The 17,258-nt window shown below is 42.9% G+C and overlaps 2 long non-coding RNA genes across 2 annotated transcripts in view; one reads left to right on the top strand and one right to left on the bottom strand.

Annotated features, from left to right (window-relative positions):
• LOC138669637 (uncharacterized) overlaps positions 1-17,258 on the top strand; it is a 372,477-nt gene that overhangs the window by 196,543 nt on the left and 158,676 nt on the right. The gene's annotated exons all lie outside the window — the stretch shown is intronic.
• The window catches only part of LOC138669638 (uncharacterized), a 182,123-nt gene that overhangs the window by 75,355 nt on the left and 89,510 nt on the right, over positions 1-17,258 (bottom strand). Inside the window, exon 2 of the long non-coding RNA XR_011319207.1 lies at positions 11,765-11,868. This is a non-coding gene — a long non-coding RNA (uncharacterized lncRNA). The remainder of the gene's footprint in view (positions 1-11,764; positions 11,869-17,258) is intronic.

Raw genomic sequence — 17,258 nt, 5'->3', positions numbered from 1 at the left:
GGACTATCAGCTGTGTATCCACCAGACTTCTGCACAACACAACTGATGGTCCCAACCCCATTTATAAGGCAAGAAATCCCACTTATTAAACCTGACGGGGCACACCTGTTAAGTGAAAACCATTCCAGGTGACTACCCCTTGAAGCTCATCAAGAGAATGCCAAGAGTGTGCAAAGCAGTCATCAAAGCAAAAACCTAGAATATAAGACACAATTTCAGTTGTTTCACAATTTTTTGTTAAGTATATAATTCCACATGTTAATTCATAGTTTTGATGCCTTCAGTGTGAATTTACAATTTTCATAGTCATGAAAATACAGAAAAATCTTTAACCCCTTCATGACCCAGCCTATTTTGACCTTAATGACCTGGCCGTTTTTTGCAATTCTGACCAGTGTCCCTTTATGAGGTAATAACTCGGGAACGCTTCAATGGATCCTAACGGTTCTGATATTCTTTTTTCATGACATATTGGGCTTCATGTTAGTGGTAAATATAGGTCAATAATTTTTGCGTTTATTTGTGTAAAAAATGGAAATTTGGCTAAAATTTTGAAAATTTTGCAATTTTCAAAGTTTGAATTTTTATTCTGTTAAACCAGAGAGTTATATGACAAAAAATAGTTAGTAAATAACATTTCACACATGTCTACTTTACATCAGCACAATTTTGGAAACAATATTTTTTTTGCTAGGAAGTTATAAGGGTTAAAATTTGACCAGCGATTTCTCATTTTTACAACGAAATTTACAAAACCATTTTTTTTAGGGACCACCTCACATTTGAAGTCAGTTTGAGGGGTCTATATGGCTGAAAATACCCAAAAGTGACACCATTCTGAAAACTGCACCCCTCAAGGTGCTCAATACCACATTCAAGAAGTTTATTAACCCTTCAGGTGCTTCACAGCAGCAGAAGCAACATGGAAGGAAAAAATGAACATTTAACTTTTTAGTCACAAAAATAATGTTTTAGCAACAATTTTTTTATTTTCCCAAGGGTAAAAAGAGAAACTGGACCCCAAAAGTTATTGAACAATTTGTCCTGAGTACGCCGATACCCCATATGTGGGGGGGAACTACTGTTTGGGCGCACGACAGGGCTCGGAAGGGAAGGAGCGCCATTTGACTTTTTCAATGAAAAATTGGCTCCAATCTTTAGCGGACACCATGTCGTGTTTGGAGAGCCCCTGTGTGCCTAAACATTGGAGCTCCTCCACAAGTGACCCCATTTTGGAAACTAGACCCCCCAAGGAACTTATCTTGATAGTGAGTACTTTTGCTTCACAAATTGATCCTTAACAATGAAAAAGTCCTTTTTTTCACAAAAAAATTATTTTGGCCTCAATTTGTTCATTTCCACATGGGCAACAGGATAAAATGGATTTTAAAATTTATTGGGCAATTTCTCCTGAGTACAGTGATACCTCACATGTGGGGGTAAACCACTGTTTGGGCACACGGGCGGGCTTGGAAGGGAAGGAGTGCCATTTGACTTTTTGAATGAAAAATTAGCTCCAATCGTTAGCTGATGCCATGTCGCGTTTGGAGAGCCCCTGTGTGCCTAAACATTTGAGCTCCCCCACATGTGACCCCATTTTGGAAACTAGACCTCCCATGGAAATAACCTAGATGTGCGCTGACCACTTTAAACCCCCAAGTGCTTCACAGAAGTTTATAATGCAGAGTGAAAATAAAAAATCATTTTTCTTTCGTCAAAAATTATTTTTTAGCCCGCAATTTTTTATTTTCACAAGAGTAACAGGAGAAATTGGACCCCAAAAGTTGTTGTCCAGTTTGTCCTGAGTACGCTGATACCCCATATGTGGGGGTAAACTACTGATTGGGCACACGTCGGGGCTCGGAAGGGAAGTAGTGGCGTTTTGAAATGCATACTTTGATGGAATGGTCTGCAGGCGTCACGTTGCATTTGCAGAGCCACTGATGTGCCTAAACAGTAGAAACCCCCCACAAGTGAACCCATTTTGAAAACTAGACCCCAAGGAACTTATATAGATCTGGCTGACGGGATGATGTGGGCTATTATGGGTAGTAGTCCAGTGACTCTGGCTGATGGGATGATTGGGATATTAGGGGTAGTAGTCCGGTGGCTCTGGCTGACAGGATGATGTGGGAAATCTGTTCATCTTTGCATCAGAAGGAAAAACCAAAAATGCTGTTTTCAAAAAGGCTCTTGAATGAGTTGAAAATATTTGGGTAATCATTTACTTAATTCGTGTTGTATATCTGTAGTGTTGAATATATGATGTGAAATGTTTTTATGTGCGATATAATCATTATAATTTGTTATAACTAACCACACTTGATTATTATGACCGGGCAACGCTAGTACACTATAACCATGAAGGTTATACATATACAATAGTCAAATAGTCAGATATGCAAACACAATAGTAGCAGGACAAGAGATGTAAGCAGATAGTTGATGTACGACCATGTATGCACAGGGGCCATGGGCTGCCAGCTGGCTCCTAGGTCCTTCACAGAATGGTACTCGACTAGATCCCCCTTTTGAAGCAGACCGCGTGCATAACAGAGAGTGCCTCATGGCCTTACATTCACCTTTATCCCCTTTGGGTCCTCTGGACTGAACCTAAATTCCCCCTTACCTCTGACAGCTAAAACTCCAAAACCTAAGCTGAGTCATAACTCTTTAATGGACGGTCCCAGTGAGGCAGTTTTGGCACCATCAGATCCGGCCGATCCCCTGCTACGCGCTGAGATTTTTCACACCTTTGCCATCTGGTTCCTATAGCCATTTTATTTATCTACCCTGCCTGGGGTGCTAGAGCGGATCGAGACCCTGAGAGGTGTTAGGTCCATTCTAGATATCTCGAATATGTACACGATGTACGGCTAGGACATATAATATCTCCATAACTCCTTATGGATCATGTTTCTAGAATGTTCTTTGGCACCTTCAGCATGACTCTATATTGCAAGAAAGCCTTTGTCCTGCTCTGAGCTGGCTGGCTTCAAGGTGTGAGATATGTCACTCACAGCCTTTTGGATGTTTCACCCCCTCCAAGCGAACTGCCAGTTTTCGCTTTGAGAATATTCGACTTCCTGCTGAGTCCCTGCTGGACTAAGGAAAGAGAGTTTTATAATCCCAGGCGAAATGGGATACAAATGATTGACATGAATTGACATCTTCAATATTCTTCACACAGGATAAAAGTGATTAAGTGGCCAAGATCTGAACCTAATCAAACACCTATGGGTGACTCTGAAAAGACAAGTTAACCATCACTCTCCATCCAGCATCTAGGCTCTAAAAGAGGTTATCATTAAGAATGGGAAAAAAGAAAGATGTTGCAATTTGTCCCCGTCTAACTCATTCCATTCCTAGAAAACTTGATGCTGTCCACAAAAGAGGAAACCCAGCATTTGGTGACATCGATGGCTTCTGTACTTCCGACAGTCATTGCCTGCAAAGGATAACATACGAAGTACTACAAATTAACATTTTATTTATGGTAAAGTTAATCTGTTCAATTATTTTTAAGACCCTGAAATGATGAAGATTTGTAGAAAAATGGTTGCAATTCCTAAATGTTTCACAGGATATTTTTGTTCAACCCCTTTAAACTTGAACGTTCACAAGCCTACACTTTAATTGCATCTCCATTGTTTCTTTTTAAATACAAAATAGTTGCATTCAGAGCCCAAATAACAACGATTCGGTCACTGTCCAAATATTTTTGGACTGAATATAACGTGTTTTATTAATAAGGTTCATATTACATACAAGTTATAAAAGAATAGTCCGTCAAGTAGAAGAAAAAATGTTTTTAATCTCCTGAATCTTTATCCAGGTGTTACTAAAATAAAATCGATTTCTGTTAGTGATAGTTTACCTAAAATTGTATAGGAAGTTTAAAATAAAGATATGTACTGCCTATTCATATAAGCATATAAAGATATACAATATATAGTCAAAGATATAAGCAAAGATCATTTCATGCGGAGGTAGATAGTGAACCAACCTGATAGCAACATTACATATTATACCTGGGAGAAGGTTCAAATAGATGATGGAAAACATCCAGAGTAAATCTCAAAACAAACATTGTACTTTGTATTTTTCTTAATAAAATGGCCACCCATATGGAAAGAAAAGATTACAGCATATGTGTGTGCTAGAACAACTGAGTACCACATGATTAGGGTAGCATCTCAAAAAAAGTTTCATAACCACATCTCACAGTAATGTCTCAAAATAGTATCTTACAATGACAACTCAAAAATGACATCTCCAGTATTAGTCCTTCATCTGTTAATGGAAATACAGGGGTCTTCCACGTTACCGGTAGTACAAAGACTCTGGCTCCTCGAACTTCAAAAAAAAATCGACAAATTTTATGCTCCAAAATCCAAATAACCCCTCCCTCCTGAGCTAAACCTCATTTAGCGTCCAGTGTTTGGCATTTCTGTAGTGATGAGAGCTTGCTTAATATACCGGTGCATGTATCTACAAGCGTGAGCTTGGTATAATGTACTGGTGACTGCCATGTACTTGTCACTACAGCCTACTGGTCACTACCATGGCAGTTTGCAATTTTATCTCAACAACCACTGCTGCTTGTTTCTGGAAAGCAGAAATTATGGGACAAATTTTGATGCCATTTTTACCCATTTCCACATGTAAAAATGAAAAATCTGGGGCTAAAACAAAATTTTGGTGGTAAAAATGTAATTCCTTTTTCTTCACTGCCCAATGGTATAAACTTCTGTAGCATAACTGTGGTGTCAATATGCTCACTGCACCTCTAGATTAATTCATTGAGAGGTGTAGTTTGTAAAAAGGTGAGCTCTGCTGTTCTGACACCTCACGGGCTATCCCAGTGGGTCGCGGCAGCCACAGACCAGAACAGTAAAATCTGCACTATAATATTGTGCTCCTTCCCTTCAGATCTCTGCACTATGCCTGAAGTATTTGTCGATTACATGTAGGGTCTTAGCGCACCCAGGAGAAATTTTTATAACAAAGCGAGGTCCATTTTTTCCTCTTAGGCTACTTTCACACTAGCGTTTTTTTTAATACGTCGCAATGCATCGTTTAGGGGAAAAAACGCATCCTGCAAAGTTGTTTGCAGGATGCGTTTTTGCCCCATAGAGTAACATTACTGACGCATTGCGACATATTGACACACGTCGCAACCGTCGTGCGACGGTTGCGCCGTGGTGTGGCGGACCGCCAGGAGCAAAAAACGTTGAATGTAACGTTTTTTGCTGCCGACGAACCGCTTTTTCCGACCGCACATGCACGGCCGGAACTCCACCCCCACCTTCCTGCACCTCACAATGGGGCAGCGGATGCGCCGGAGAAATGCATCCGCTGCACCCGTTGTACGGCGCATCAAACGCTAGCGTCGGAATCTCGGCCCGACGCAATGCGACGGGCCGAATCCGACGCTAGTGTGAAAGTAGCCTTAGCCCTTAGAAGAGTTAAAGACTTGGGGATAAAACAACATTATAGTGGTAAAAATGTACTTTATTTTTTCTTCACTTCCCAATGGTATAAAATTCTGTGAGGTACACGTGGGGTTAACATTCTCATTGCACCCCTAGAGTAATTCATTGGGGGGTATAGTTTGCAAAATTGTGTCACATATGGGGGGTTTCTGCTGTTCTGGCACCTCAGGGGCCCTGCCAAAGTTACAGCACCCTCAAACCATTCCAAATAAATCTGAACTCCAATATTGCTCTTCTTCCCTTCTGAGCTTTGCACTCTGCCTCAAACGTAGCATGCAATCATATATGGGGTATCGGTGTACTCAGGAGAAATTAATTATACAAATTTTGGGGTCCATTTTCTCCTGCTATCATTGTGAAAATGAGAACATTTGGGGCTAAACATTTTTGTAGGAAAAATGGTTTTTTCATTTTCACAGATCAATGTTGTAAAATTCTATGAAGCATCTGGGGGTTCAAGGTGCTCACATGTCTAGTTAAATTCCTTGAGGTGTCTAGTTTCCAAAATGGGGTCACTTGTAAGGGGTTTCCACTGTTTAGGCAAATTAGAGGCTCTCCAAATGCAATATGACACTCGTAGAACATTCCATTAAAGTCTGTGTTCCAAAACATCACTCCTTCCTTTCTGAGCCCGGCCGTGCGCCTAAACAATAGTTTTCCCCCTGGTATGGGATATCTGCATACTCAGGAGAAATTGCACAATACAAATTGTTCTGCAATTTCTCCTGTTAACCTTGTGAAAATAAAAAAATTGATACTAATGTCCAGTCCTAGTGTTGCTTGGCCCAAAAAAGTTTATTCTTCAGGTTTGCAGTCTTCAGTAGCGGCTATTTCTGCAGCACTGACTATAAAGGCCTACTTTTTGCGATCACCTCTGGACAATGTATGTTGATATGTGTCAACTACTTCATGTCTTTGCATCATTTATGAGGATTGTTATCTGAGGTCCTGTCAATTAGATTTTTTTGAGGCAAGTACGTTTAATGAAATTATCCTCTGCAGAGACAATTCTTATGCTCAAAAAAGAGAAAGGACAGCACCTCCAAAAATCATACAATGATCTAATGCCTCCCGGCAAAAATATAAATAACTGAACATGAGGTTCTTAGTTTAACATTCTGATCAGACTGTATGAAGCCCACTGCCATGTCACGGCAAACCTCATAGTGGGTCCTACCGCCTAACGAAGCGGAGCCGTGCGCCAACCATCGCTACAGCGGCATTGCACCAGCAGGGCAGACAGTCTGGTGCCCCACAGCACCCATGCTGCAAGACTGAGTCCCCATGACTCCAGACTGCGCCGTCCCACCTGCACAAAACCATAGCAACAACGGCCATCACACAGCACCCACACCAAATGAAAGGAGTAATGAAACACCTTCCTCCCATCGCTTCAGTGAGAGCAAAAATGGGATAGACCCAGGGGTGAACCTAGCCTCTCTGCTGCCTGAGGCGAACGGAAAAATGGCGCCCCCCCCCACACACACACACAGTCCCTGCTGGAGGGGGGGCGGGAAGGAGGGAGGGAGGAGGGGGGGCGGGCACTTGACCCCGGAGTTTTATAAAAAATAAAAAAAACCTAGCAGCGCAAATCCAGTTACCGTATATACTCGAGTATAAGCCGACCCGAGTATAAGCCGACCCCCCTAATTTTGCCTCAAATAACTGGGAAAACTTAATGACTCGAGTATAAGCCTAGGGTGGAAAATGCAGCAGCTACAAGTGTTTTTGAATATCCATATTGAATCAGGAGCCTCATATAATGCTCCATAAAGTTTGATGGGCCCCATTAGATGCTCCATATTAAAATATGCCCCATATAATCCTGCATAAAGGGTAATAAGGGCCTCATAAGATGCTCCATAGAGATATTTGCCCTATATAGTGCTGCACAAGTGTTATGGCCCCATAAGATGCTCCATACAGTCACTTGCCCCTTATAGTGCTGCACAAGCGCTATGGCCCCATAAGATGCTCCGCACAGCCACTTGCCCCTTATAGTGCTACACAAGTGTTATGGCCCCATAAGATGCTCCGCACAGCCACTTGCCCCTTATAGTGCTGCACAAGTGTTATGGCCCCATAAGATGCTCCGCACAGCCACTTGCCCCTTATAGTGCTGCACAAGCGTTATGGCCCCGTAAGATGCTCCGTACAGCCACTTGCCCCTTATAGTGCTGCACAAGTGTTATGGCCCCATAAGATGATCCATACAGTCACTGCCCCATATAGTGCTGCACAAGAGTTATGGCCCCATAAGATGCTCCGTACAGCCACTTGCCCCATATAGTGCTGCACAAACGTTATGGCCCCATAAGATGCTCCGCACAGCCACTTGCCCCATATAGTGCTGCACAAGTGTTATGGCCCCATAAGATGCTCCGCACAGCCACTTGCCCCTTATAGTGCTGCACAAGTGTTATGGCCCCATAAGATGCTCCGCACAGCCACTTGCCCCTTATAGTGCTGCACAAGTGTTATGGCCCCATAAGATGCTCCGTACAGCCACTTGCCCCATATAGTGCTGCACAAACGTTATGGCCCCATAAGATGCTCCGTACAGCCACTTGCCCCTTATAGTGCTGCACAAGTGTTATGGCCCCATAAGATGATCCATACAGTCACTGCCCCATATAGTGCTGCACAAGAGTTATGGCCCCATAAGATGCTCCGTACAGCCACTTGCCCCATATAGTGCTGCACAAACGTTATGGCCCCATAAGATGCTCCGCACAGCCACTTGCCCCATATAGTGCTGCACAAGTGTTATGGCCCCATAAGATGCTCCGCACAGCCACTTGCCCCTTATAGTGCTGCACAAGTGTTATGGCCCCATAAGATGCTCCGTACAGCCACTTGCCCCATATAGTGCTGCACAAACGTTATGGCCCCATAAGATGCTCCGCACAGCCACTTGCCCCATATAGTGCTGCACAAGTGTTATGGCCCCATAAGATGCTCCGCACAGCCACTTGCCCCTTATAGTGCTGCACAAGTGTTATAGCCCCATAAGATGCTCCGTACAGTCACTTGCCCCTTATAGTGCTGCACAAGTGTTATAGCCCCATAAGATGCTCCATACAGCCACTTGCCCCATATAGTGCTGCACAAGTGTTATAGCCCCATAAGATGCTCCGTACAGTCACTTGCCCCTTATAGTGCTGCACAAGTGTTATAGCCCCATAAGATGCTCCATACAGCCACTTGCCCCATATACTTTTGCTGCGATAAAAAAAAAAAAAATCACATACTCACCTCTCTTCGCTCAGGACCCCACCACTTTCAATATTTACCTGCTCCTCGTGCGGCTCCATCTTCGGCACTGACGTTCAGCAGAGGGCGCGCACTGACTACGTCACCGTGCCCTCTGACCTGAGCGTCACTGCCAGAGGACGCTGAAGACGGAGCCGCACTGGAACGAGGAGAGGTAAATATCGTGCACACATGCATATTCCGTATATACACACACATACCGTACACACACATACCGTACATACATATACTGTACATACACACAGATACACATACCGTCATACATACATGCATATACCGTACATACACAGATACACATACATATACTGTACATACACACAGATACGCATACCGTCATACATACACGCATATACCGTACATACACATATATATACCGTACATGCATACAGGTACACATACTCGTACCGTACATACATATACAGTTATATACACAAAGTATACACATACCGTACACAGACATACACATATACTGTACATACATGCACATAAACATACATACCGTATATACATACAAATATATCGCACATACAGATACACACATATTATACACACAGACATACACATATACTGTACATGCATACACAGATACACACAGAAGCATACACATAGATACACACACACTGTACATACACAGATGCACATACATACATATACAAGCATATACATACACACATACTAATCTTGTATAGGTGATCAGAGGAGCCTTGGAGGAGGTCAGTTCAGCTGGAGAGGGCTGCAGAACTCACTGTGGGGGATGGGGCACAGAGCAGACTGATAACAGCCTCCTGGTGCTGCTGTGCTGTCCCGTGCAGTGAGCTCCTCCCCATCTCTTCACAGTGAGGAGGACCGAGATGCTGCAGCCTGCTGGGGACAGAACAGTGGAGGAAGAAGACACACTGTAAGTCCTGCTTTTCCTCCACTGCTATCCCTGTGTGCTGTGCGGCGGGGCCCCCGACTGTACTGTAAGGGAGGAAGTACTCACCAGTCACCAGGGACACGCCATACAGGAGGACAGACAGCAGCCAGTGAGCGCTCTCCTCAGTCTGGTGAGGAAAGCGTTCATTGGCCAGTGTCTCTCCCTGCATGACACGCCCCCCTTTTGAACTCCTGCACTTCCCGTGCCGCTCTCTACCCAGCTGAGGGTGTTGGCAGGATTACAGGAGCGAGTGACAGGGGCCTGATGCTACATGATACCGGGCCTGCCTGCAGGGGTCACCTTCCACCTCTCAGCCCCAGAGCAGTGGCATTGGCGGTATGTCCACTCCTGGCTGGGGGCCTCTAGGGGCCGGGTACTACAGAATCTGCCGCCCCCTCTCTTCTGCCGCCTGAGCCAAAAAGCTCAAATCGCCTAATGGTAGCAGCGTCACTGGATAGACCCCTTATGTTGTAGTTTCCTGCTAATTAAAATCACCTGTGCCAAATGGGAGGAGTGCACATCCGAAGGAAAAAAAGATAGAACATGCAATATGCTCAAAAAAGAGAAAGGACAGCACCTCCAAAAATCATACGATGATCTAATGCCTCTCGGCAAAAATATAAATAACTGAACATGAGGTTCTTAGTTTAACATTCTGATCAGACTGTATGAAGCCCACTGCCACGTCACAGCAAACCTCATAGGGGGTCCTACCGCCTAACGGAGCGGAGCCATGCACCAACCATCGCCACAGTGGTAATGCACCAGCAGGGCAGACAGTCTGGTGCCCCACAGCACCCATGCTGCAAGACTGAGCCCTCATGACTCCAGAACAGCGCTGTCCTACCAGGCCGGAGTCACACTAGAGCGTAATACGGACGAGTGCTATGCTACAAACAATCGCATAGCACTCGGACCAATGTTAATCTATGGTAGCAGCTCTCATCATCCGTTGTTTTCTCGTCCATATTATACGTGTGAGTGAAATCGCAGCATGCTGCGATTGTCAGTGTATCTCGGCTGTGACTCGCCAATGAAAGTCTATGGGTGTGAGAAAAACTCACACACCACACGGACCATCAGTGTGACTTGCGAGAAATATGTGCCTGTGTCCTTTAGAAAAGTCGGCAGTTCAGTGCGGTGTAATGTAAAATCACACTGATAGGTTAAAATAGAATAGATAAAATAAATGTCTACATATACTATATATATGTGTGTGTATATATATATATATATATATATATATATATATATATATATATATATTATATAGTATGTATGTGTGTGTCATTGACACATACTTATATTTACATTTCATAGAGAGTTAGGTAGCAGTCCAAGCTTGTGTTGTAAAGTATTCTAATTTACTGAGATAATAACGTTTCCATTGGCTGTAAGCCATAATCATCAACAATAACAGAAATAAACACTTGAAATAGATCACTCTTTGTAATGTCTTAAATGGTGTTCCCCCAAGAGCTGAGAGATGATAATCGTTTTCGCAATTGGCCAGACATGAGCCTTCCACTCAGGTCAATTTAAGCCTTGTATATACTGGGGGAGGGTGGTGGTTAGCAGGTGATCAGCCCTCAGCTGTGGGCATGGGAGGGGATATAGCAGATCCAGGTAGGGTGGGGTTAAGTCCTAGCACTGCTCTTAATTATATACATCTGACTAGTTTTGACAAAAGACCAGAAAGTGGGTTCACCTTGTGTCAGTCTGCTGGATGTTGAGCAGAAGGGAGCATGTTGAAGCTGGTGAGCGACCAGCCAAAATGTGAGCTGTTTCTGAGAGAGACAAAGCAGAGTCTCTCTCTGATTGGAGACTGCACAGGTCAGCTAGGAAGATGAGCAGTCTGTGTGTTGGAACGGTAACATGTGGAAGCTGCCGCCTGTTCAGTGTGAACTATGCATGAAGTTGAACAATTCTATTTGGCACTGGAAGTTGCAGGATCTCAAGCTGAAGGGGAAGACTGGCAGGACCATACATCTGCTCTGGGAGAAAGGACTATAATCTGATTGGGTAAGCCTGCACTGACAGATGTGTGTCTGCTTGATGAACTGTTGATTTGCTGTTGTACCTTTTGTCGGAGGGGAGACATCTGATTGGTCAACCTCAGCTGTTACATCACAATAAGAACAACCCAATCACTGTGCAAGCACAGAATGAGAAATAAACAGGAACCTAAAACACAAAATTATGTAGGTAAAACACAACATTTGTACATCATTCCAGAACATTTGTATCCAATACACATCTACAGTTGATTTATTTTTATTTTTTTACGTGCTATTATTGATATGTATAAGTGTTGGATGCATTGTTTCTGGGTTTTGCGCTTGTAATAACAAAATGGTTAAATTATCTAGCAGAATGACTGCCTACACTTGTCTTTCTTCCACCCTGTGAAATCAGAAACCTTGAACATACAGAGGGGGCCTCTGAGTGAGAATAGTCTTTTTTTAGCATGTCAACAAGCAGTGTGCTACTCTGGCAGTATCCGAATTCAGCTGATCCTGTTGCAAAGGCTGCTGGGATTTCATTCAGTTACTTATTTCTCTTTTGTTTATCATGACACTGTTGTGCTTCTGGCTTGTTTTGTCGTTCTCATTTTACCAATTTCAGCAATTTTAAAAATAGTCTGTGGTGTGGTATAGAGTTAGCAGCTGGGGCAAATGTATTCTAGAATAGCTATATTTTAAAAATAAACATTGTATTATGTTGTAGTTACATGCAACCTTTTATACTCATTTGTATACTTTGTTGTACTTTACTTTTCCAGAGTCCTCAGTTCATAATTATTTTTTTCTTCTTAACCAGTTAACTCACCTCAGCATATATACGGCCAGTTTGGAGTGTGTGGGCCCCAGGACTCTATGTATCATATGACATGTCACATGATCTTTTTGATATTATGTGATAGGTCACATGATGAACAAGCAGGTTCTCTGGTGCACATCTGTCAATGTAAGGAGACAGAGGGAGCAGTACATGTTGTGCAAATGTTTTGTCTTATGTACAGATCTATATATAACAATAGAAGATACACTGTAATAAGGGGATGGTGTTGTTCATTATGAAGGGACAGCACTATACAGGACAAGGGGTGCTATGTAATAAGAAACAGCATTATACATAACAAGAAGTGACGGTATATAGTAAGGGACATCTCTAGTCATAACAAGAGGGGGATGCTATGTAATAAGGGGCAATGCTATACATACCAAGAGGGGACACTATGTAATAAGGGACAGAACTATACATTACAAGGGTATGTTATGTAATAAGGGACAGTGTTCTACATAGCAAGAGGAGGCATTTTGTAGTGAGGGAAAGCTCTAAACATAATAAGATTGGATACTCTATAATAAGAGACAGCGATAATTATAGTAAGGGGTCGCGATTTAATAAGGTGCAGCGCTATACATACCGAAGGGATGCCATGTAATAAGAGTGATATACATAAGAGGAGGTGCTTTGTAATAAGGGATGGAGCTATATATAATGAGGGGATGCGAAGGACAGCGATATACATAATAAAAGGGAACTCTGTGTAATAAGGGGCCACTCTATGCATAACAAGAGGGAATACTATGTAATGTGGGACAGGACTATAACAAGAGGGGACACTGTAATAAGGGACAGAGCTATACATAACAAGGGGATGCTGTGTAATAAGGAACAGTGATATGTATATAACAAGAGGAGACACTTTGTAATGAGGGAAAGCGGTAAACATAACAAGAAGGGATCCTATGTAATAAGGGACAGCGATATACTTAAGAGGGAATTCTATTTAATATGGGACAACACTATAAATAACGAGGGGACACCATGTTACAAGGGACAGCTATACATAACGAGTGGATGCTGTGTAATAAGGGATTGCGATATGCATAAAAAGAGGAGGCGCTTTGTAATAAGGGTAAGCTCTAAATATAACAAAAAGGGATCATACGTTATATGGGACAGTGCTATACATAACAAGAGGGAATGCTATATAATATGGGACTGCACTATAAAAGATGACAGTATGTAATAAATGACAGAGATATACATAACGATGTTATGTAATAAGAGACAGTGATATATACATGGGAAAAGAGGCACTATGCAATAAGGGACAGCCGCCCTCTACATAAGTGGGGATGCTATGTATTTAGAAACTATGATATACATAAAAAAGAAGGTGCTTTGTAATAAGGGACAGTTTTAAACATAGCAAGAAGGTATCCTATCTAATGGGGAAGCTATATACATAGCAAGAAGGGATGCTATATAATAAGGGACAAAAGTAAACATCTCTAGGGGATGCTATGTAATAAGGGACAGTGCTATGTGTAACAAAAGGGGATTCTATGTAATAAGGGACAGCTCTATTTATAACGAAGTGACGCCATGTAACAATGTATAGCTAGCTATATACATAACAAGAGAAGACTCTATGCACTAAAGGAGAGCTCTTTATATAATAAGGAGATGCTATGTAATAAGAGACAGCACTATACATAACAATACCAGATACTGTATACTAAGGGATCCCACAATGCATAATAAGGGAGTTTATTTTACGAACAAGAGCATTACCTCATTTCTTTGCAATTCTACCTTTACACTGAAAGATAACTGCAAACGATCATTCTTAAGAACGCTTGTTCACCACAATCTTTCAGTGTAATCAAGTTACCGATCAACCGACGAACAAGCAAAACGCTAGTACATCAGGTAAAATCTTTTGCACAGCTCAAAAATCAGTTATAGGCAGGACAATCACCCTGTGTAAACAGGACTTGCACTACTGAGAACTATGGCAGGCTATGTGCACTGTGTGATCTATTACAGATTGCAGACTGTGCATCATTTACTGCGGTCTGCCTATGTAAACAAACTATTAAATTACCGTCAAATGATAAAAGTATACTCATCGTGAAATTATTTAGTGCTATCTGTTGTTCCATTTAAACAGACCCTTATTTAGGGTAGATAAAGAATAAATACCGTATATACTCGAGTATAAGCCGACCCCACCCCCTAATTTTGCCACAAAAAACTGGGAAAACTTAATGACTTGAGTATAAGCCTAGGGTGGGAAATGCAGCAGCTACTGGTAAATGTCAAAAGTAAAAATAGATACCAATAAAAGTAAAATTAATTGAGACATCAGTAGGTTAAGTGTTTTTGAATATCCATATTGAATCATGAGCCCCATATAATGCTCCATAAAGTTTATGATGGCCCCATAAGATGCTCCATACAATCCTGCATAAAGGTTAATAATGGACCCATAAGATGCTCGATAGACACATTTGCCCAATATAATGCTGCACAAATGTTGATTATGGCCCCATAAGATGCTCCATAAAGATATTTGCCCCATATAGTGCTGCACAAACGTTATAGCCCCATAAGATACTCAATACAGACATTTGCCCCATACAGACAGTTGCCCCATATAGTACTGCACAAACGTTATAGCCCCATACAGACACTTGCCCCATATAATGCTGCACAAATGTTATGGCCCCATAGAAGCTCCATACAGACACTTGTCCCATTTGCTGTTGCTGTGATAAAAAAAATAAATCACATACTCACCTCTCCATTGCTCAGGCCCCCGGCACTTTCAATATTCACCTTCTCCTCCTTCCGGCGCCGCTCCACCTTCAGCGTCTTCTGCACTGACGTTCAGGCAGAGGGTGCGCACTAACCACGTCACCGCGCCCTCTGACCTGAGCGTCACTGCTGAAGACGGAGCGGTGCCCGGAACGAGGAGCAGGTAGATATCGCGCAGTGCTCCCCCTCCCCATTATACTCACCTGCTCCTGGCGCTGTGCAATCCCTGCTTCCCGGCGCCGCAGCTTCTTCCTGTACTGAGCGGTCACCTTTACAGCTCATTACAGTAATGAATATGCAGCTCCACCCCTATGGGAGCAGGCACTGTGAAGCCAGGAGAAGAGCACGTCAGATCGCTGATCTGACACCATGCACAGCAAAGTGTCAGATCAGCGATCTTACACTATAACATGATGCCCTCCCCGACCCCCTTACCAATAACAACGTCAACTCGTCCCACAAAAAACAAGACCTCACATGACCCTGTGGACCCAAATATGGAAAAATTATAGCTCTCAAAATGTGGTAACACAAAACATTTTTTGCAATAAAAAGCATCTTTCAGTGTGTGACGGCTGCCAATCATAAAAATCCGCTAAAAACCCGCTATAAATAGTAAATCAAACCCCCCTTCATCACCCCCTTAGTTAGGGAAAAATTAAAAAAAATGTATTTATTTCCATTTTCTCATTAGGGTTAGGGCTAGGGTTAGGATTAGGGCTAGGGTTAGGGTTAGGGTTAGGGCTAGGGTTAGGGTTGGGGCATGGGTTGGGGCAAGGGTTGGGGCTAGGGTTAGGGTTGGGGCTAGGGTTAAGGCTATAGTTAGGGATGGGGCTGCATTTACGGTTGTGATTAGGATTAGGGGTGTGTCAGGGTTAGAGGTGTGGTTAGGGTTACCGTTGGGGTTAGGGTTAGGGGTGTGTTTGGATTAGGGTTTCAGTTATAATTGGGGGGTTTCCACTGTTTGGGCACATCAGGGGCTCTCCAAACGCTACTTGGCGTCCAATATCAATTCCAGCCAATTCTGCGTTGAAAAAGTAAAACAGTGCTCCTTCCCTTCCGAGCTCTCCCGTGTGCCCAAACAGGGGTTTACCCCAACATATGGGGTATCAGCGTACTCAGGACAAATTGGACAACAACTTTTGGGGTCCAATTTCTCCTGTTACCCTTGGGAAAATACAAAACTGGGGGCTAAAAAATCATTTTTGTGGGAAATTTGTTTATTTATTTTTTCACGGCTCTGCGTTATAAACTGTAGTGAAACACTTGGGGGTTCAAAGTTCTCACAACACATCTAGATAAGATCCTTGGGGGGGTCTAGTTTCCAATACGGGGTCACTTGTGGGGGGTTTCTACTGTTTAGGTACATAAGGGGCTCTGCAAACGCAATGTGATGCCTGCAGACCAATCCATCTAAGTCTGCATTCCAAATAATGCTCCTTCCCTTCCGAGCCCTCCCATGCACCCAAACGGTGGTTCCCCCCCCCCCCACAAAAAGTAAAACAGTGCTCCTTCCCTTCCGAGCTCTCCCGTGTGCCCAAACAGGGGTTTACCCCAACATATGGGGTATCAGCGTACTCAGGACAAATTGGACAACAACTTTTGGGGTCCAATTTCTCCTGTTACCCTTGGGAAAATACAAAACTGGGGATAAAAAATTTTTGTGGGAAAATTTTTATTTTTTTATTTTTACAGCTCTGCATTATAAACCTCTGTGAAGCCCTAAGTGGGTCAAAGTGCTCACCACACATCTAGATAAGTTCCTTAGGGGGTCTACTTTCCACATCAGTGGCTCTCCAAACGCAACATGGCGTCCCATCTTAATTCCTGTCAATTTTGCATTGAAAAGTCAAACGGCGCTCCTTCCCTTCCGAGCTGTCCCAAGCGCCCAAACAGTGGTTTACCCCCACATATGGGGTATCAGCGTACTCAGGACAAATTGTACAACAACTTTTAGTGTC

The sequence above is a fragment of the Ranitomeya imitator genome, chromosome 3 (assembly GCF_032444005.1).
Source record: "Ranitomeya imitator isolate aRanImi1 chromosome 3, aRanImi1.pri, whole genome shotgun sequence".
NCBI classification, from domain to species: Eukaryota; Metazoa; Chordata; class Amphibia; order Anura; family Dendrobatidae; genus Ranitomeya; species Ranitomeya imitator.
The sequence above is the reverse complement of the archived record's forward strand: the minus strand, read 5'-3'. Positions and strand labels throughout refer to the sequence as shown.